The sequence below is a fragment of the Sebastes fasciatus genome, chromosome 23 (genome assembly GCF_043250625.1).
Source record: "Sebastes fasciatus isolate fSebFas1 chromosome 23, fSebFas1.pri, whole genome shotgun sequence".
Taxonomy (NCBI): Eukaryota; Metazoa; Chordata; class Actinopteri; order Perciformes; family Sebastidae; genus Sebastes; species Sebastes fasciatus.
The window spans coordinates 20,034,400-20,055,992 of record NC_133817.1 but is presented as its reverse complement, the minus strand read 5'-3'; the positions used below and the strand labels follow the sequence as shown (position 1 = coordinate 20,055,992).

At 42.1% G+C, this 21,593-nt stretch overlaps 1 long non-coding RNA gene across 1 annotated transcript in view; it reads right to left on the bottom strand.

Annotated features, from left to right (window-relative positions):
* Window positions 1–660: 660 nt before the first annotated feature.
* Window positions 661–21,593, bottom strand: part of LOC141762321 (uncharacterized) — a 138,369-nt gene continuing 117,436 nt past the window's right edge. The window contains exon 3 of the long non-coding RNA XR_012592800.1: window positions 661–798. This is a non-coding gene — a long non-coding RNA (uncharacterized LOC141762321). The remainder of the gene's footprint in view (window positions 799–21,593) is intronic.

Sequence of the window (21,593 nt, the reverse complement as noted above, 5' to 3'; positions counted from 1 at the left end):
CAGTCCAGGTTCCTCTAATGCACCAAATTTTAAGATGTAATTTCCAAGGTCAGGGATCATTAATCTCCAGCGAACACTGATTTGCTGGGTGTTTTTAAAGAGCTCTGTTTTTAGTTACACTGACTATTTACTGTAAATATTGCTGGAGTTTTGACCTCTTCCTCACAATTTAGGTTTTAGCATTATTATAGGATGATACTGGCTCCCAGTTGTTTCACTGCAAGATATGTTTCTGTGAGGATGTTTGTTTGCAGATGACATAATGTGATTTTAAAGACATACTGCATTGCATTCATTTACAGGCTTTACATATTATGTGTATAGAGGCAGGAGATGCATGTATGAGAGTGAAAACTGCATATGGAGTTTCACTGTCATTTCCATTTTACATTCCTATTCAAAATGACAGACAGCGAGGGAGGAGGTAGGCATTCACGAGGACATCTATTCTGCACATCCTGACACCCTTCAAATTGTCCAGTGACCTGAGCATGAAAATGAAACACGTTCCTGAATGTGACGGAAGATGTAACAGCCATTTTGATTTTTTTTTTTTGTTCCTAGGGAGAAACACTTTACGATTATCTGCATCTTTATAATGCCAAGCAATAAACCCTCCCCTAAAATACAATAAAAATATGCTTCTATGAGGAAAAAAAAGTAGAGTAAGTCACTGCCTCTGGCCTTACTTCCTTCCTTCCTTCCTCCGTCAGTCTTCATGGTGTTTCGATTTGGTCTCCAGACTGCTTCACTCGCTTCAGGTTCTGTTCCAGCACCTTCTAAAATCACGGACTTGATCTGAGGGGTCAGTAGCAGAAGAAGAAGAAGAAAAAAAGAAGCGAGTCAGGTTTATTTTTATATATCTGCTATTTCTCTCTGCAATCTTCAAAAAGCCTGGTGTGGATATGTTGCAGGCAAATACAGCATGCATACAGAGTGCCTTCTATTCTGTATCCTTTGTGGATTAGAGCAGATCACAAAGTCTGCAGAATACAATCTGACACGACGCATGACTTTTCATACCAATCTCTGCGATTCCCCCGTGAGTTCAGGCAGTGCATGCAAGATCATAATTTCACTTTGGTGCGGTTAGAGTAAATAGATATAATCTTAGAAGGCGGATTAAGATGATAGTATAGCATTTGATCTTCAAAGGGCCGGAGGTTATCTCAGGTAAAGTACAAGTGCGGTTAGCTTCCATAAAAAATTCTGACACAGAGTTAGACTCCTGTTCATTTCCATTACAAAGACAAGCACCTCTTTCTCATTCGTGGCCACCTTCACCTCAATATCGTAGCACTCATCATCCTCTGTGTCAATCTTTCACTGCAAATCCTTACAGAGCTCGTGTGAAGAGAACAGACTTCTATAAGCCACAACGGAGTGCAGAAGGAAAAGGGGTAAAAAATTGAAGTAAAGAAAAAAGAAAGAAAGGAATGATTCATCATCAAATGGCATGTAAAAGCAGCGGCTTTAAAATTTCACTCAGCCGTCAAACTAGACAGGTGGCAGGATGTCTTTTAAAGTGGATTTTTTAAAAGAAAGAAAAGTATACAGCCGAGTGAGAGATGTTGTTTATCTGAGAAACACATCGGGGACGGTTGCAGCAAAAAAAATATTGTTTGATATTATAGACAAAATGTATCCACATATAAGCTTATTCTCAACCATTCTGGATATAAGGACACGGCAATACAATACATCCATAGACGTGCCATGAGTTAACCGGCCTGGCAATTCAGTATGTCAATGGCTGTTGGTAGTGTGAAATAATATTTGACAGTTGAGTGACAGCGGTGATAAATCACAAAAACAAATGCAGTATTCTACGGAGAACAACACGAAAACCACAACAGGCCAACGCTGACACAAGATAGATTGCCAAGAGAGTCCAATCTGAGATTTTTTTGACAATTTGTGGGTAGCGGAAACAAAACACAACACTGACATTATCACATTTTAAGCTGATACAACAACCAGTTGCTTATTTACACATCCAGCAGATACGGAGCAACATTATCATTCATTTGGAGTCGTGTTTCTGGCGACCTGGCAAATATAAGCCCTGTATTCACGCTCTTTTTAGCTCTGTTTTTGGTCTCTACCAACTTCTGATCAAAAATATCTCTTATTTTTCATCAGAAAGCTAAAGCTAGTTGCTACATTTGTCTACTATTTGCTGGGAGCTGGACAAGTGTACATCGGGTTTGTCAAAGCTATTTTTGCAGGAAACAGCTGACGAAAGCGGAGAGAGTCAATCAAAACAGTAATGCTGCGGGTTGTGAAAAACCAAAACAATGAGCTGAAAGACACTGAAACGCGCCGTAGTCCTGTGGGTGATAATCGGGTGATAATTCTCTGTGAGCTCATCATTATGAGCGACACTTTTCACATGCAAGTAGTCATTTGAGCCGGTTGTGTCTAGAAGGTAACCCGCAAATTGTTCAAGGTCAACGCCTAACCTTAACCATCTCGCGAGAGTTTGGCAATTTGCGTGTTGCCTAATAGACGCAACCATTTGATCCATGGTTAATATAAGTATATTGAATATAATAGCTTTAAGATACTGTATTGTTTAGACTTTACCACCCAATCAGCAAAGAGCCATGATAAACACTCATACCTTCAGTATGTGCAGAGCACCATTGCGCAGACCAAACCATGATAGTTTCAGATAATCGGAACTGGCAAAAGAAGACAGGAAGTATCAAATCATATTGAATGGTTGAGCAAACAAATGACATGAGTAATATTAGCATTTGAGACAGACATACAGTATACTGGTATCTGAGCTTCTTGACCTGGGAAATACCAATTATGCAAAAATAAAACATTCTAAACACAAGGTTTACTTGAGCTTTTCTACCACATCCCATCATGTCGTTCTCAGCTAAAAGACTGCGTCAGAGGTTATCTTGCACGGCAGCTGGATTCTAGCGGGATCACAAGATCATGCGAAAATCCATCTTTCAAGTAATGCGTTTGTCTCTGAACCAAAGTTGGACCAATCAGCGTCCTGTGAGGAGCGACTGGCAGCTAGTGGTTTGGGTGCGTGTGACACGACACAGAGAGACGAGTGTTTGTTCAAAACAACAATGGCGGCTCCTGAAGAGGTTAGCGTAGATGCTGCAATCAGTTATATTCAGAACTAGAGATTATTTCTTAATTGAAAGAAGAGCAAAGAACGGCACTGAAGGCTTTTCTCGATGGAAAAGATGTTTTCGCTCTTCTCCCGACTGGCTTTGAGTTTGATTGACAGATGGTTCATCCAATCAGCTGCCAAGTATTTTTATTTTTTTTTAAGTTTCTGCCCTTTTCCAAACAGTTTCCAATGACGTCTTCTCAAATGGTTCTGTGTAACAAACCATCTGGCGCGTCAGGTAAGTGGACCATGTGTTGAGGATTTTTTTGCCAAACACATTTACAGACTAATAAAGAGTGCCTTTAAAAGGGCCCGGCTAATAAAGAGTTCCTATAAAAAGTTAGCGCTTCATTTCATGCAGTCATGTGTGATATTTTCTAGTGTCATTTGTAAAGTCTGGCACTTTTTATCAAATGCAGGATATCTAATTTTCGACACACGTCTTTATCTCTTCCCTGTACTTACGGTGCAGCTGTTCTGTACCTGCAGTACCCGAGCAGGAAGGTTTAGAGCACTTACTCGCTCTTTTAGCACTGCCTCCGCAATCTTGACTTCCCGCTCCGCAACCAGTAATGCCTCTGCCCTTTTTAGCAGCTTGCCATGTCGATTAGCCATGTATTAAGTTTATAGTGCATAGTGGAGACAGTTCACTCAGCACACAGTGTTTGGCACTCTGATTCCAATGCACAAGCCTCCATTAGACTCCGAGGCTGCGGAGTGGATTACCCTTCCGTGATAGCCTGTAGGGATGTAACCCAGAACAGATATTTGGATATGAACAGATAATGCACTCCAAACAGGCATCTGAAATGGAGCGGTAATATCTTTTTTAAAATTTTTCTCACAGCATGGAACTGTCATAACATTGTGGATAATTGCAAGCGAGAATCCCCCTGGACGTACGTTGCTATTAGGACCTTTTTATCCCCCAAGCCTCCAAACAGCAGGCAGTGTGTCAGAGCCCATTGCCAGACGCGCGCACACACACGCACACACACGCACGCACGCACGCACGCACGCACGCACGCACGCACGCACGCACGCACGCACGCACGCACGCACGCACGCACGCACGCACGCACGCGTGGTTGCGTTGGTTACTGTCATCACTTCTCTTTTCAGTCAATACTCCTGTTTTATAGAAAATGTCAACAGAATCTCAAGCCCTATATTCAATAGCTTATTTTTATAATCAATTCACCAGTAATATTGCTTTGAAATAATATTAAATTAGAAGCTCAGATACTGCTGTATATGTCATATAAATGTATGTCTATGCTTTACCCTCTGTTCAGGATTGCTACCAAAGTGACTTATTTAAAAAAAAATTACACAATAGCTTTAACTTAAGGTCCACTTATTAGCTTTTTCTGGAGCTTCCAACCATATCCCAGCTTGGTCAAAAATTAACTTCCATATCCAACTATAGACTGTATATAAGAAGTGGACGTAGTCACTGTGACGTCACCCATTGGTTTGTAGACTGCCATTTTGAAGCACTTTGGCCTACGCCATCTTGTTTTTTTTTGCAACTTGAAGAGAGTTTGGACCATAATTTACTAAAAGAACATCATGCTGTATTGAAGAAGACTTGAAACTAGCGATTGAGACCATAAACTCATAATCAAGTGAGAAGTAGGCTCATTTTCTCATAGACTTCTATACAATCAGACTTCCTTTTGCAACCAGAGGAGTCGCCCCCTGCTGGCTATTAGAAAGAATGCAGGTTTCAAGGCACTTCCGCACTGGCTTCACTTTTGAAAATGAAATAGTCTAAAAACAAAAACATTTTTAGGATTATTTATCTTACGTTTGGTGAAAAAGAACACTGGTTATTGTTATATGTGTGTTATTGTTGCTGTCAACCTCCTAGGTGGTGGCTGATTGACAGGAGACAGACATGTAACTTATCTTACATGTATCATATTTTTTAAAACTGAGAAACAACTTCAGGTTATCATCAGCAACGGGCTGTTGGAATACCAATAAAAAAAGAAGAAGACAAAACCACCAAATAGACACACAAAATCATTAAAACGACTCGCTTAATTCAAGGTGCTTGAGGATTAAATGGCCCGGGCAACCCGGCTGATAAAAGAAGCATCACCGCGAGCAAAAAATAACAAATCAAGACCAATAATTGTTCTTACATGGCCCGTGTCAAGGCAAGGGGACGACAAGCAAACACATCAGGAGCGAGCGAATCATTTCCCAACCGCGATCAATAACAGGCACATTATTAAGGAGATGACTGATTGAGATGCACGACGGTGTGACAGACAATCACCCCTCAGACAGGTTGCCCTTGTTTAGATTTCCTGATGGAGAGAGCCAACACATAAGCAATTGGCTGGCTTCCGTTCACAGCTGTGGCATGTCATACCGGGCACCATATGGCAGGTATTATAAGCTCACCAGACTTGATTATGTGTTGGAAGATATTTGCATTTTGATGAATAATAAAAGTTGTGAGAACACAGAAGCTACATATTAGCGTTATTGTGTATCATAATTAGGGCTGTCAGTCGATTGAAATATTTAATGGCGATTAATTGCATGATTGTCCGTAGTTAATCGTGATTAATCGCACATTTGCGATTCGCACAAATGTACCTTAAAGGGAGATTTGTTTTGTTATTTAGCCTCCTTTGCAACCAGCTGGTATGACATGTTTGGTAACAATGGATTCCTCAGGTTTTGTAGTTTCATAAGATATCAGATATTTTCACATTAGCTTTAAAACTGAGCCCACTACAGCCTAAAAATTGTGTTATGTGTTAAAGAAATTAGTGGCATTAAAACGAATTTGCGTTAACGCGCTATTATCGCTTTATTAACTTTGACAGCCCTAATCATAATGTAATAGTTCACTATGTTAACATACTGTTACTATGCAATGCAATGATCTTTCAGTGCTATCTATTTAACATAGCATTGATCTTCACATATGCTGAGAGAAGGTAGCCGACATCATTACAAGTTTGACCCATTAACGGTTGCTCTGATTTAACATACATCACATTGATTGAAGGAGCCATTGGCTGAGGCAGCACTGATTATCCGCATGTAATTGTGTTAGAGCCCCCACGGCCGTACTGGCCTCCTCTCCTACGCGCTGACCCCGGCCCCGGCTGTAGCTTGTCCCTGCGATTTCTACAGAAAATGCTATTACAGCCACCTCTCCGGGGACCAGATAGACAAGGTCCTCGCGGTCTCGGCTCGGGATAAAAAACAGCTGAACCCGTCTCCCTCATCACACGCAGAGATGAGGGTACACGAGAGAGGGGACGAAAGTTCATCCCGCGGGTTAATAGGGTCCTTGGGATGAAATCATGTGTTCGGTAAAAAACAAAAAGAAAGTGAAGGTGCAGAAGTTTTAAAAATAGATTTTTTGATTTCCCAGCTCTTTTGATTTCCTCTCCGTCTTCTTCCCTACTTGTGTGGCCGATTGCCCTTCAGATGTTTTGAAGGAGAACATTAACTTGTGCGAGATAAGATTTCACGCTGTAATTGAGGCTTAGGGAACATAATAGCGTTTCAGCGACGGTGTCTGCTGTACCAAAGACCGGCACGAGGCTGCTGAGTAAAGAGGCCGTCTCCCTTAATGTCACCGGTGTGACATTACACGCAGGGATTGAACTCGTGACCTTCATTGTGACACATCGTTCTGTTGGTTCTAGTGGCCTTATTAGCTCCCTTGAGCTAAAACACCTTGTCGCACACACACACACAGACACACACATACACGGGCTGTGTACTGTATGTCACAATGTCACGGACCAGGATGTGGCCGTCTTGTTAGAAGGTTACAATACATTACAAGGAGCCTCTTGGCAGGAGCTCATTTTTCTCTTTTTCACACAAACACACACGCACACACACGCACAGTATCTCAGGTTGCAAATGAATAAGAATTAGAAGGACAGGTGGGGGAATGAAGTCAATGCACCATTTTACAGGCAAACGATCTGACACCAATAAAAAGCAGCTTTATTGGGAGAATTTCTCGCTTTAAATATGAAGGAGGATATGAGCTGTGACCTCCAGCAAGACTGAGCGTGCTGCTACCACCAGCAGCCATGTGCACACATAAAACATGCACACACACACACACACACACACACACACACACACACACACACACACACACACACACACACACACACACACACACGTGCACAAAAGCAATCAGGCAAGCACGAAAGAAGACTTGACCTACTTGTAGTCATCATCACTCATCTTGTTGCATACCCACAAGTCAATTAACTCTGATTCAGCTTTGATTATTACAAAACCACTTGAAACATGAAAACAAAACTCTCAAAGAATAATTATATCTCTTTTAAAGGGATAGTTTGGGTGTTTTGAAGTGGGGTTGTATGAGGTACTTATCCACAGTCAGTGTATTACCTAGAGTAGATGATGGTCAGCGCGCCTCCAGTTTAGAGAAGCAGACAGGAGTACAGACACAGGAGCAAAGCAATGTACTGCTGCAGACGGGGGCCGGCAGCAAAAAGCTATTTTAGCCTCCTAAAAGAAAGGCCCACCTTAAAATAAAATCAAATCCATTTAAGTGTAAGCTATATCTAGAATATTTTCACCACTTTATCTTGCCGTCAGACAGCCCTTTCTGACGGGGAACCGAACTGAAAGTGAAACGTATCTATGCTCTCTTCAAAGCCACCAGACTCCATTGACCAAAACAGTAGGCTACAGATAAGTTTCACTTTCAGTTCAGTTCCCCGGTCGGAAAATATTCTAAATATAGCGTAGACTTAAATTGATATTGGCCTTTCTTTTAGGTTGCTAAAATATGTTTTGCTGCCTGCCCCGTCCACAGCAGTGCAGCAGTACATTTGGGTATCTGGAGTGCCTACCAACCCACAAATCTGTGACATAAGACAACCCAATCAGTTTTTTGTGGGCTGCCTAGATTAGAAAACTTGTGATCCAGCAAGCCATTCATATTTGGCTTGAGAACTACCTTTGCAAAGGTGCACTATATTCTGGGCTTTTTTGGAAGGGGGGTCTTAAAGAGACAGGCGCTAAAACGGAGCGCTTCAGACAGAGGGTGAATACAATAATGTGTTTTTTGAACATTAAATCATGTAAACATGTTCTAGTAGGAACCCAAAATATCGGTATGAACCTATGTCCCCTTTAAGTAAAAACTATTACGATAAGATTCCTTGCAGGGAAACTGAAGAATAGAAACACAATACCGTTTTATTGGAGGTTAAATTCCAGTAAACAACCAGGCTCCACCTCTACATAAGAACTAGTTTGTGTGGTGTTGTAATTTAGTGACGCGTAAATCCCAACTTAGTAAGCATTTCTTGTGTTAACTCACAAGAGCTGGTGCGACCGGTTGTGATTACCTGGTGACCAGACTTTTGCAAAAACCTACAGGCTACAGAGCTCACGTTGCAAACATTAGTCCAGTTACTACAGACAAACCGAACTCCAAGTAGCGAACTGCATACATCAGCGTGGGATCATTGCCAGAGCGGGGAAAAAAAGACAAAGACAAAGTAACAAAAGAGACGTGTAAAATATGATTTTCCACAATAATGTGAATGCCACTTGGGCTTCGGGGCACCGCTCATATTTGTCACCTGGAAGGCTTAATGTAGGTTAGATTGTTATAGTGCCATTTTCTTTCTAAAATGACTTTCAACCCTGCACAGAATTTTAAAATCAAGTTTCTTTGTGTTTGACTCATTATGACATGTACAACTAACTATGCAAGCTGTTCCGTTGGACAATATCCAGCCCCGTCTGTGTCTCGCTGTTGCCACATAAAAACAGGTCTGGGAACCAGGGAGATTATGGGTCAATAATTTTGGCGAGGTAATCGGCCCACGCCATATCCCCAGCGAAACCCCCCCCCCTTTTGCTCACCTCCAAAGACAACACTGGCTGTGGATGTGCTTACGGTCAGGTGGCGCGGTCGTAAAGCCTCATAATTGTTTAATGGTGCGTTTTATGAGGCTACACTGTGAGTCAGTGCAGCCTAAAGGCTCTGAATTCCACACGATAACACGTCGGGCCCGGTAATGCGAGGTTAATCACAGGTGGATATTAGTACACTGTGGGCTATGGGCAGCTGCTGGAGTGTGTGCGGCCTTGGGTGGAGGGAAAAAGGTGCATCCAGAGCTTTCTGTCTGAGTCAGGCCGACCTTGCCGTCTGAGCACAAACAGGCATCGGAGGGGACGGGGACATGCTGTTCCCCTGCAAAACACAATACACACAATTGCAGATGTGCTTGTAGAAGACGCTCACGCCTCACACACTCGTACGTACATATTGTGCGTGTGCACACAAAAGATTTGCTGAGGTAGGGAACCTACACAATGCTTTGTTCCGTGATCAAAAATAACTGTTCCCCAGCTGTCTGCGCGCAGTGATGCAAGGTAACCCGATACTGTCCCACAGCGCTGTTCTGCATGAGCTGAACAGGCCCCTGTAGACGGTTCCCAAACACATGCCAAGTCACACACACAGACACACACACACACCAATGCAGTTACAGAAATTTAATCAAAGAATGCATGAGCGCGCACACACACGCAGCCCGACGCAGTTAATGTAAGCTGAAGAACTGAGTTTGTGTTACCCTGTTAGCGATTGTTGTTACCATGGTTACAGTAATTATTTGCAGTCACGTATATAACAAACCCCAGCACTGAACAAGAAGTAGCCCAACATTTTTACTTATTTTTGCACTAAATTCTCACTAAAAAGAACTTGAAGTACCATGTCAAGTAGGCCAAACCCGACCCGAACATCATTTGTAAATATATGTCCGACGGCTGTCATGATATCAGACTTTCATTACACAGTTATCGTGGCCAAAAGAATTCACGATAACCATATAATCGCGATATTGATATGTGTATCAATAACGTGATATCAATAATTTATTTTTGTAAATATCACGGTTATCGTCAATACTGGCATATCGAGACTGTATATAAGAAGTGGATGTCACCGTGATGTCACCCATTGACATCTCACAGACCGGACAACGCCGATAGCAACCTGTCAATCACAAGGTAGCCACGCCCTAAAGCATCCCCTGCTTTATGGATGAATGAATGAACAACATGCTGTATTGAAGAAGACATGAAACTAGCGATTGAGACCATAAACTCATGTTTACAATGTTTACTGAGGTAATAAATCAAGTGAGAAGTGGGCTCATTTTGTCATAGTCTTCTATACAATCAGACTGCTTTTTGCAACCAGAGGAGTCGCGAATGCAAGTTTAAGGCACTTCAGCATTGGCTTCACTTTTCAGAACCGGAGGTTGCTGCCTGAGTGTGAGACCCATTTTGTCTGAACACTCTAACAGACACACACACTGCACCTAAATAAAGACACTAGGCTTCTGAAATGAAGCTTCTCTGAAGAACTAATATCTTTGTTTATTGAATCCAAAGTAAACTTTTTATATTGTGAAAGTTACTTAGTTTCTAATGTTCTTTCTCGTAACTCACTGCATACTGATATTACTTTATTGGCTGACTCTGAAGAGGATTTTCAGGTTTTGCTGAAATGTGGCTGACTGGTGTTAGAAATAAAAGGCTTTGGGGAAAAAAAATATGTTCCTCAACGCACATTATTGTCCTCTAAGCAAAGCTTGATTTTAGACAAAGACACTCTTGTAAAGAGGTTGAACAGAAAAGCATGTGAGCTCACTCGTCTCGCTCACTGCAGCGGCGGCCTGTAAAGACGTATGGAACCACACGTACACACCACGCAGGTGTCCAAATAGCCTGTAACCATCACTTTAGATCACTTAAGCTGCAGGTGTTTGGGAGTTCAAAGCAAACTGAAATGGTCCTGCTCTTCAGAGGGCTGTTAAAGCCACTTTATGGATTTAGCTGTACTGACATTAAATCTGTGAGCGCAATCAGATATAAATATGACTTTCTTCGCTTCAAGAAAATCTGAAATAGAGAAATCAAAGAGTCACTATTCTTCTGGGAGGCGCTCTGATAGGCAGCCATGAGATCTGCTTATGTTCCTTCTTGTTTTCAATGACTTGTTTGAAATTGATATACCAAAATAGATTAGGGTGTGGCATACTACACATGAAAAACCTGAGAAAACTGCCTTGAAACTATTTCATCATCTGTTATGCCCCAGTTTGGAAGCTAAAACTCTTCTTTTTATTAACAATATTACTATGATAGACACTCGTTTGAATTAGTTTCTTATTCATTTCTGTTGTGTAAATGCAAAATGCAGGTGTCTAAACTACCAGAGGTTTTACATACAGAACATCCTGCTTTACTGACAATAAACTCGAGAGCAAGATAAGCTTCTTGTATTATATTTTTGAGTGACATGTTTTCTCGATGGGTGTCACCTGTTTTTCTTAACTTCCCTTTCAAAGGTCTGAACGTCTTGTGCCTTACTTGTCATTTTGTTTTCAAAATAAATCATCAGAATAAAAATGTTCATATGAAATTCCTGTTTACAATGTGTTAACCCTGCTAATGTATTTAGTCATCTGCTGTATGTTATGGTGAATCAACAGGCTAACTGGTGAACACTGTGGAAATGCTTAAAATAAAATAAAACTAGCATTACCGCTACACATTTGTATGCCTCCGCCAACCAGTCAAGTTGTAGTTTTATATCCATGTCTGTCCACAATCTTAATTTGATCCTATTAGACATTTCTGTAAAATTGTCATAATTAGCATATGAATTCTTGAGTTATGGCCAAAAACGTGTTTTGTGAGGTCACAGTGACCTTGAACCTTTTTTTTTTTTTTAAATGTAGTTATTTATTATAATTTTTTTAAAGATTACTTTTTTGCCTTTATTTGATAGTGATAGTATAGACATGAAAGGGGGAGAGAGAGCGGGTCAGATTCGAACCCGGACCACTGCGATAAGGACTCAGCCTCGGTACATGGGATGCCTGCTCTACCAGCTGAGCTACCGGGGACGCCCACAGAGACCTCGACCTTTGACCACCAAATGCTAATCGATTCATCCTACAGTCCAAGTGGACGTTTGTGCCAGATGTAAAGAAATGCGCTCAAGGTGTTCCTGAGATATTATTGTCACGAGAATGGAACGGACGTAAGGTCAGAGTGACCTTTGACACCAATCTATTCAGTTGATCCTTGAGTCCAAGTGGATGTTTGTGCCAAAATTGAAGTCATTGGCTCCAGGCGTTCCTGAGATATCGCGCTCACGAGTACGTACGTACGGATGGATGTCTATCTCTCTGTCCAATACGGGTGAAAATGCCAAATAAATAAATGAGAAATGATTATAGTTAGAGCTACATTCATAGTTACAGTATGGTAATCCCATGTGGGCCGGAGATGCATGAATGCGTGACATTGAAAGAGATTACACTAAAAAGTCCCCCTCTCTCTCATCTACACACATACTGTACATTACACCCACGCAGGCTCAGCTGCGCCATGTATCTGAGCGAAGGAGTTAAGCCTCCTAATCAGATGACAGAGACTCAACAGTCACGGCGTTAAAACTTAAAGGCCCGCATCTTGGCTCTCATGCATATGAGCTATTAGGCTAATCCCGACTACGAGGTAAATTCGAGGGGAGATTTGACGCGTCATCAGGTGCGACGGCGGCGGCTAACGCCTCGTTCTCATCTCTGCTTCCGCCTGCGGTGATTTCACGTCAAAGCGATGCAGCTTTGATAATCTCCATGTGGTTTTATTCAAGCAACGGAGACAATGCCACACATTATCAGGGTTTACTCTGCGTCTTCGAAGAGAAAAAACTTTATTTGCTAAGTCTAAACTCCAAGGTGAGACGGGAGGCTCCATCTAATAACTCACAGCTACATCCGAGCCCAATAACACAGCGTGGTTATTTGTTCGGATTTATTCAGAGATGCAACCAGATATGAGTGTGAAGAGAAATGCTGCATGACGGTGAATTAGGTTATGCAAATGAGGCCCAGCAATAATATGATTTAACGTCCCGTCTCCCCATCCATACCTTTCGCCTTGACTAGTGCGGTTCTAATTTTAATTACATTAGATTTACATAACGATTTCCCATTAACTGGGTCCCCGGTGACCCCTCACTGATGGCGCCAACTGGTTCCCCCAATTCCCACAAACACACACACATACACACACACACACACACACACACTCTGTCTCTCTCTCGCCATTACTTTGGAGTCTGTGGGCGGTGTGACTACTTAGCGACGCCAGGAGTGTACCATTAACACGCAGAACAGGTCTGATAATATCGCCGTATAAAAATCTTGTTAACAAGTGTTAAGTCGTCAAATTGAGACGACTGTTTCGAGAACTCGCTGCATGCATGAATTTTAATGGTCACCTTAAAAAAGAATTTCTAAGAATGTGTGGCTGTTCCTTCAAAGTAAAAGAGCTCGACTTAAAGGGGAATCTGCAATCTATTTGGCTAAATGTGGATAAGTTTGTCCTGAATTTTTTTATATTTGACCTAGGAATAAACCTTTAAAGCGGCAGTAGGCAGTATGTTTTTGGCATCATTGGGCAAAACTTCTATAATAATCTTTCAGCATATTGTAATTAAAGTATTCTGAGAGAAAACTAGACTTATGCACCTCCTCATGGCTGTTTTCAGGCTTTAGAAAATCTAACCCCTGACGGGAGACTTTGGCCAATCACAGGTCATTTCAGAGAGAGAGCGTTCCTATTGGCTGTTCATTCAACAGAAGCAGCTGTCAATCACTTGCAAAGTCCGATCAAACGGTCAAACTAGGCAGCGCTGATCAAATATGAATTAATATTCTGTTATGTTAATGCCTATTTCTCGCGTAAAATGTTTTTAGAAACATCTTGTAGTGTACTGTTTAGCTGTTTTTTGCAAGTAATACACATGCAAATGAATCTAATTGTTATTCATATAGGATACAAACTACCTGACACGACATAGCTGTGCTTAAATAAAGGCTGCCATGCAACTTTGGACTTTATTTTCACATATGTTTAATCCCAAATCCGAATTCACAAACCCTCATCTCCCGAGTCGTCTCAGGGTTATCTCCACTTCCCCCGCTCCTACACAGAAGGTGACTCATTGTTTAACATGGATGAAAGCCCTGAATGTAGTTGTGTACACTGCGGGTGGAAAGCGAGAGGCAGGGGGCCTCCTCCGTTATCTCCTGACACACTTACACACATGCCTTTTTTTTTCTGAACTGGGGCAAATTTCAAACAAATCTCCTCCGCCTATCACATCCTGTCCTTTTGCAGTTTACACCAGGAGCGAGCAAGGGAGAAGAAGAAGAAGAAGAAGAAGAGCGGTCTTGGAATTGACCTAAAAACAACTCCTCGCGGACGATCTCCGTGTCTCAAAGACGCAAGGCCCCACTATCAAATATTTACCAAAAAAGCCGATCACTGTGCAGAGGGGAGGGGGGGGGGGGGGGGGGGGGGGGGCGTGTTTGGTAAGAAAAGGTCTTTGAAAAAGATTCTAAAGCATCTGCGAGCAGCAGTACATCGGCGCTCTCTCCCTCTCTGGTCTTTGAATGGTGATGCGGAGAGAAAGAAAAACACTTCCTTTCTTTCCCACTTGCCCTCAATTCAACTGAGTGATTATATGGGCCAGTATAGAGTCTCTCAGTGTGACGGATGCTCGCTGTAATTCTTTCAACGCTCTGGGATCATGAGGGAACATTTGCATATGTATGATCGGGCTGCACAATAAGTAATCTCCCCCAACACATGCAGGGATTCACTACACACCAGTGACTTAAGCCCCTCAAACCCAATTTCGCATACTCTTTGCAATTAAGGTGCTTTTTTTTGGGGATGTTTTTGCTATTTTCAGATTACCATTACTCAGCGTGTGTTTGATAAAGCTGAAAAGGGAAACTCCGGAAACCATATCATTCATATGAAAATGAGTCAAAGCGCTCGGTGATGCGCAACCGAGCTTTTTTTTTCCTGTCATGGAGGGCAACACAGTTACAGTAAACGTCTGAGATGCGTTACTCATCCTGGCCACTAGGGGGTAGAGGTCCTCTGCTGTGCAGGAGAGAAGAGGTAAACTGATGCCATGGTTTTCAAATGAGCGGCCTTGTAAACATGCCACAGACCCGTTGTTAAAGATGATAATGAAAACGGGGGGGTGATAGAGTGCATGGCACAATCAATCCATTTTTCCAATATGCACAAAGGGGAGTGCAAAGGAAGCTGGGGGAGTTCTTGTAACCACTGTAGAGGTGAACATTTTGATTTTTACATCGTCGAGCAGCAGCCTTTACAATGCCGTCTTAAATCCTTCAACCCTCGCTGACAGCATAACAGCCTCACTCACTCCTTGCAGACAATTATCGTAGCTTTTAATTGCATTGTTGTGGAAAGCGACATCTCTTGTCACTCAATTGTGTCTGCCGCGCTGGCTCGGTGTATGCAGCTGTCACTCAGAGCTGCCAGGTGTTCCTTTTGGGCGAAGCGCGTATGTTTTCTTCTCCTCGATGTGTTTGACTGAGTGGCAGTGACACATTTGATCAACTTGCGTGCGGGGGTGACAGGGTCTTGGAGGTGACAACAGGGGTGGTGATAGAGGCTGATTTGCCTTTCTACAGGTGACACGGCGTTGTCACCCACAAAGTCTGCCTCAACCTGTGGAGGGACAGAGAACGAGTCTTCTCTTCCGCCCCGATAACATCTTGTGTCAAGGGAATTGACGGCGGCTGCCTCGAAGCACTGTGGGTCACTGTCAGTATCGGCCAGCATGTCCATCACAGGTCTGACCTCGGGAAGGGGAGGCTTGGACCTTGAGGTGAAAAGGAACTGAACACGGAGCCGCAGGAAGAAAATAGAAGAAGCTGATGGATAGAGATGGAGCGAAAATAGGCAGCCGGAGAGAAGGATGTATTGGATGAAGGAAGATAATTCTATATGACATGATAAGGAGGAGACAGCCCTCATGGATGGAGGAGGATGAACTGGACTGGAGGCAAGAGGATGCATGTATGAAGATGAAATACTAATGTAGAAAAGATTCTGTATCCATGTTGGAAGATAAAGCAAACCTGCGATAAGAGGATTTTTTTTTGGCCACTTGGGTGAAACGGTTGTGGAGATTGATACCAGTCTCACGTCTGTACGCTAAATATGAAGTATGAACTATTACAAATTAGTGCTGTCAAAGTTAACACGATAATAAAGCATTGACGCATATTTGTTTTAACGCCACTAATTTCTTTAACGCAACTTGCAAATTTGAGGTTGTAGCGGGCACAGTTGTAAAGCTATGACCATTTCAAAAGGGTGACCTTGACCTCTGACCTCAAAATATGTGAATAAAAATGGGTTATATATTTGTGCCTTCAAATGAAACTTGTGAGCTTGTGTTTACAACATGGGAAGTCGTGTACACAATATGCTTGGCGTATAGGGGCTCCTTTTGATGCAATCTCTGAGGTAAACATGAACCTGAGACGTGGCGATGAAAGCGATGATTCATCGTGGAGACTTGGGGCTTTAATGTAAAGGCAATTATCAGCACACAGAACAGACAACGCCGATACACGAGCCACTTTAAGGCCGTTGAGAATATCAACATTTTCCTCAGACATATTATACGTCAATATTAACATCAACAAACGCGTCACAACTCGTAAACTCTGAGCTTTCAGAAACTTTCCACTTACGAGGTGGTGAATACCACGAGAGGGGGGCGTTCATATGGACTCTTCTCGCGAATACGGTAAATACCGACACCATTTGAAGGCACCATTTGGGTACCCACGAGTCTCCCCTTTACAGACATGCACACTTTAAGTTAATCACATGCAGTTTAGGGACAAATCATAATCATAGTCAAGTCAGCACACTGACACACTGACAGCTGTTGTTGCCTGTTGGGCTGCAGTTTGCCATGTTATGATTGGAGCATATTTTTTATGCTAAATGCAGTACCTGTGAGGGTTTCTGAACAATATTTGTCATTGTTATGTGTTGTTACTTTCCATAATACATATATACAGTACATACATTTGCATAAAGCAGCATAATTGCCCACTCCCATATTGATAAGAGTATTAAATACTTGACAAATCTCCCTTTAAAGCTGAAGTAGGAAAGATTGGAGCAAATCAAAAAAAAGTTTTTTTTTTTTAAATGGTCGCTATATCGTGACAGTAGTACATGAATCAGGTATCCTGAAAAAAATCATGTTCCTCTGTGTCCTCCGGTGTTTTCCGGTGTCTTCCTGTGTCCTCCGGTGCTCCTAACGGCATCTGCAAGATTTCACAGATCGGAGGAAAACAAGCAGTAAGAGCTGATCTGAGGTTCACTGTCCATCTGCTGTCTATGAGAGCCGGCTGTCAATCACTCACGAACTCCAACCAAACGGTCAAACTAGGCGGCGCTGATCAAATATGAATCAATATTATGTTACGTTAATGCCTATTTCTCTCCTCAAATGTTTTCAGAATCATCTTGTAGTGCACGGTTTAGCTGTAAAATGAGAAGGGTTTGTGACGCTGCCGCCATTGTGAAATCTGGTGAAGGAACGCCAATTACTGGTCACATGACCGGAGCACAGCCAATAGGAGCTCTCTCTCTCTCTCTCTCTCTCTCTCTCTCTCTCTCTCTCAATGAAATGACCTGTGATTGGTCAAAGTCTCCTGTCATGGGCTAGATTTTTTAAAGCCTGAAAACAGAGCCATGAGGAGGTGCAGAAGTCTAGTTATCTCTCAGAGCACTTGAATTACAATATGCTGAAAGGTTATTATGGAATTGTTGCCCAATGATGCCAAAAATATACTGCCCACTGCAGCTTAAAGGTACATTTTGAACAGATAAAAAATGTGCGATTAATCATTATTAACTATGGACAATCATGCGATTAATCGTGATTAAATATTTGAATCAATTGATAGTCGTTGTAATACAGTGGTGATGGAGATGTAAGAGAATCAACACCACCGACGTGCCTGATCAATCCAAGCACACATAGTCCATTAGCAGGCGCAACGATTTTGAGCTGATTAATTGATTTTTAATTGGCCGAGGCGACATGGTGGCTAGAGGCCCAGCATGATGGCTTTATGGGAGGAAAAAAGTCAGTTTGACATCCGTCGGCTATTGTTATCCTCCACACACACACACACACACACACACACACACACACACACACACACACACACACACACACACACACACACACACTAAAGCCATGCACTTGTAAAGCCTCTCGAGTGTGGTTGTGATGATGCTAATTGAGAGGTAGCAACTCCAATGCTCCTCGTGCCATGAAGCTCGCCGGGAACAGGATAATCATCGGCACTGTGCACAGGGGGCTCCTCGGCCCCACAATCCTTTGCTGCCGGGAGGTCTCAGGGTTTAGCTGGTGTCGGAAACCCCTTTCCTTTCCTTCGCTCTGCTCTGACAGAGCAGCCTATTAAACTTGGCTTTATTATACAGGGTCCCGATACACCCTAAAATAAAGTCTGGGAAGACTATCACAGATGCTGTTGGTTTCATTTCCACATTTATTACGTGCCCGCCCCGCGCCGCGCGACATCTCGAGAGCTGCATCTTATAAACCGTTACCATTCGAACGTCGTTAGCCGAACATTACACATCTGCAAAAGCAAATGCACAAACAATGTGACTAAATGTTCTCTACATAAGTTTCTCGGCGCTTCATCTTTCTGAGTTTAGAAGTCAAATCTGGAATCCTCTCTGACTGCTGTGTTTTGGATGAAGAAGGCGCCGTTCACAGCGGCGTTATAACTTGTGTTCTCCTGTGTTTTGATGCAATCTCTGAGGTAAACCTGAATCCGAGGCGTGCCGGTGAAAGCGATGATTCATCGTGGAGACGTGGGACTTTACTGTAAAGCCAATTATCAGCACACAGAACAGACAACGCCGATACATGAGCCGAGGTGCACTTTGCGGAGGGGAGTTTATTAGCATTAGTCATTGTACCTGAAGCGACAGCGCAAATAGGCCTGCTCATATACAGGAAATTGGCAAGTAATGGAGAGAGAAAAAAAAAGCGTCTTTTGTCGAGGGAGCTGTTCAAGACGTGGCATCATTACTATAAGTCACTGCATTCATTACCGAGCACATTATGTTGCTAGAGTAAACATATCAGAATATCACATATTCTGCTACAGTTTGAGTGTCATGATTCTGTGCCCTATTTGCACTGTGTGCATCGACTGTAAATAAGTGGTAGTATTACATCTCATCCATGGCAAGTTGGATCTGTTATATTTTTTGAGATGAAGAACATCGCCTGAACAATAATTACACTTCCACTCAGCCGCTTAGCTGGACGGCCGCTGTGAAGCAGCAGCAGCAGAGTGAGGGAGGCCGGATGCCTCTCAGCATTAACTATCTCTCTGAGAAATTCTGCAAATGAGGAGGATTTCAGCGTTGCCAGAAACTAAACGGGGTTGTAGTAAATCACCGCGGTCAATTATCCCTGACCTAATGCAGTGACAAACCTGCACACACCCACTGATTTTGCTCCCGCAGATTCGGTATTAGGTCCTGCGTGCGGTTTTTAAAATGAGGCTTCTTGGAGGTGAATATCATGTTTGTAGAAAATGATTTCTCTCTGTAGCATTTTCTGCCTCCAACAGGAATCTTCCAGGTTGTAGCAGAAACAGCTTTCTAAATCCCCAAGGAGAGATGAATTTAGGACACTTTCTCATTTTCTGCATTTCTTATCATCACAATTAGAACTTAATGTGAAAGTTACATTGAAGCATAACGGCGCTGATCGGGAATACCAATAGCGTGTTATCTCAAACTCCTCTTCGCCCATGTAATTGTTGTTAGCATTCCACTCATAACACAACTGAAGAATCACACCAGACGATGGGTGTTTGAAGGGCTTCAGTTTGGTGCCTCGACCCCCCCCCCCCCCCCCCCATCAACTCCCCCCATACTACTGCAATCAGTATCTTTAGAACTGCCCTGATTTCCATCTTTTCTCCCTGAGTGGTTTACACATTAATTTTGTTTTTGGTGGTGAATATGTATTGGCATTAATCACAGATGATAGGAATTTGCAAGTTTAATTCTGCCCTCTGAAATCTCAGCTGCACACTGGCTGCTTATGAATAGTGGTTTTTTTTGTTTTTTTACCCCCACAAACATTTGCAATAAAAAATAATTACAGCCAGATAAAGAGCCTTGATGATAACTCAGTGATTTCAAGTGCACTTAATGGTCTATTGTCTAAATTTGTCAAGCGCTAAGAGTTGTTTAGTTGTCTTTTAGAGCGGTAATTAGCCAAGTGCAATCTGTCCTCAAACGCCATACACATGACGCAGCTATTTCAGCCAATCTTTCTCCAGACTGTCACAACAATGGAAGCTAATGGAGAAAATGGGCATCTCAAACATCCTCTTTTCAAAAACTCACAATGCTGCAGAACAAACTGCTCTCTGTGACAGCTTTCTTCAACTCCACTATAACTCCACTTGCTTTTGTTTAATGTATTATTTGAAATATCAAGTCCTCTAGCACAGTGGTTCCCAATCGGTTTTGTCTGATGTGTCCCCACAGCCGTCACATAACTTTTAACTCACTATTTCAACTTGTTTATCCGTTACTTTTAGCTCACTTTTTCATCTGTTTATCCAGTACTTTTTGAGATCTATTTCAACTCTTTGCCCATAACCTTAAGCTAATTATTTCAGCTGTTCATCCATTACTTTTTTAGATCTATTTCAACTGTTTGTCCATTACCTTGAGCTAACTATTCCAGCTGTTTATCCTTTACTTTAGCTAATTATTTCAGCTGCTTAACCATTACTTTTAGATATTTATTTCAACTGTTTATCCATTACATCAGCTGATTATTTCAACTGTTCATCCATGACTTTTAGAGATCTATTTCAACTGTTTTTCTGTTACTTTTAGCTAATTATTGCAGCTGTATTTATACATATATTTATTACTTTTAGAGATTTATTTCAACTGTTTATCCATTACTTTAAGCTGACTATTTCAACCATTTATCCCCTACCGTAGCTAACTGTTTAGACATCTCTGCTCACTTTCTGACTGCTTCACAATCACAACAGTTTTCAGTTGACTCAATGTGATTAAAAAATACAATACAATTAAATCAGAATTTTGATTCTGTCAAATTAGTCAAGCTACTCCCCAATATTTCTATGTACCACTATGTGGCCACTACAGGAGTACCCCCATGGGGAACAAGTAAGCTACCCCTAATCACTGCTCTGTGCTATCTATGGTATATCCAGGCATGGAAAGAGTAAAGTCTACGAGAAAATTTTACTCAAGCAAAAGTAATGTCACTTTATAGACACTAATGTTATAAATAGTACCTTACTGTCTCGTTAAAGCAGTTCAAAAAGTGAGCAGTACTGTAGGTTCACCATCTCCTGCTGTCTTCATTCTCCTCGTTAGATGATTTCTCTCTTGTTCACTGATGTATGTGCCACGGAATGAT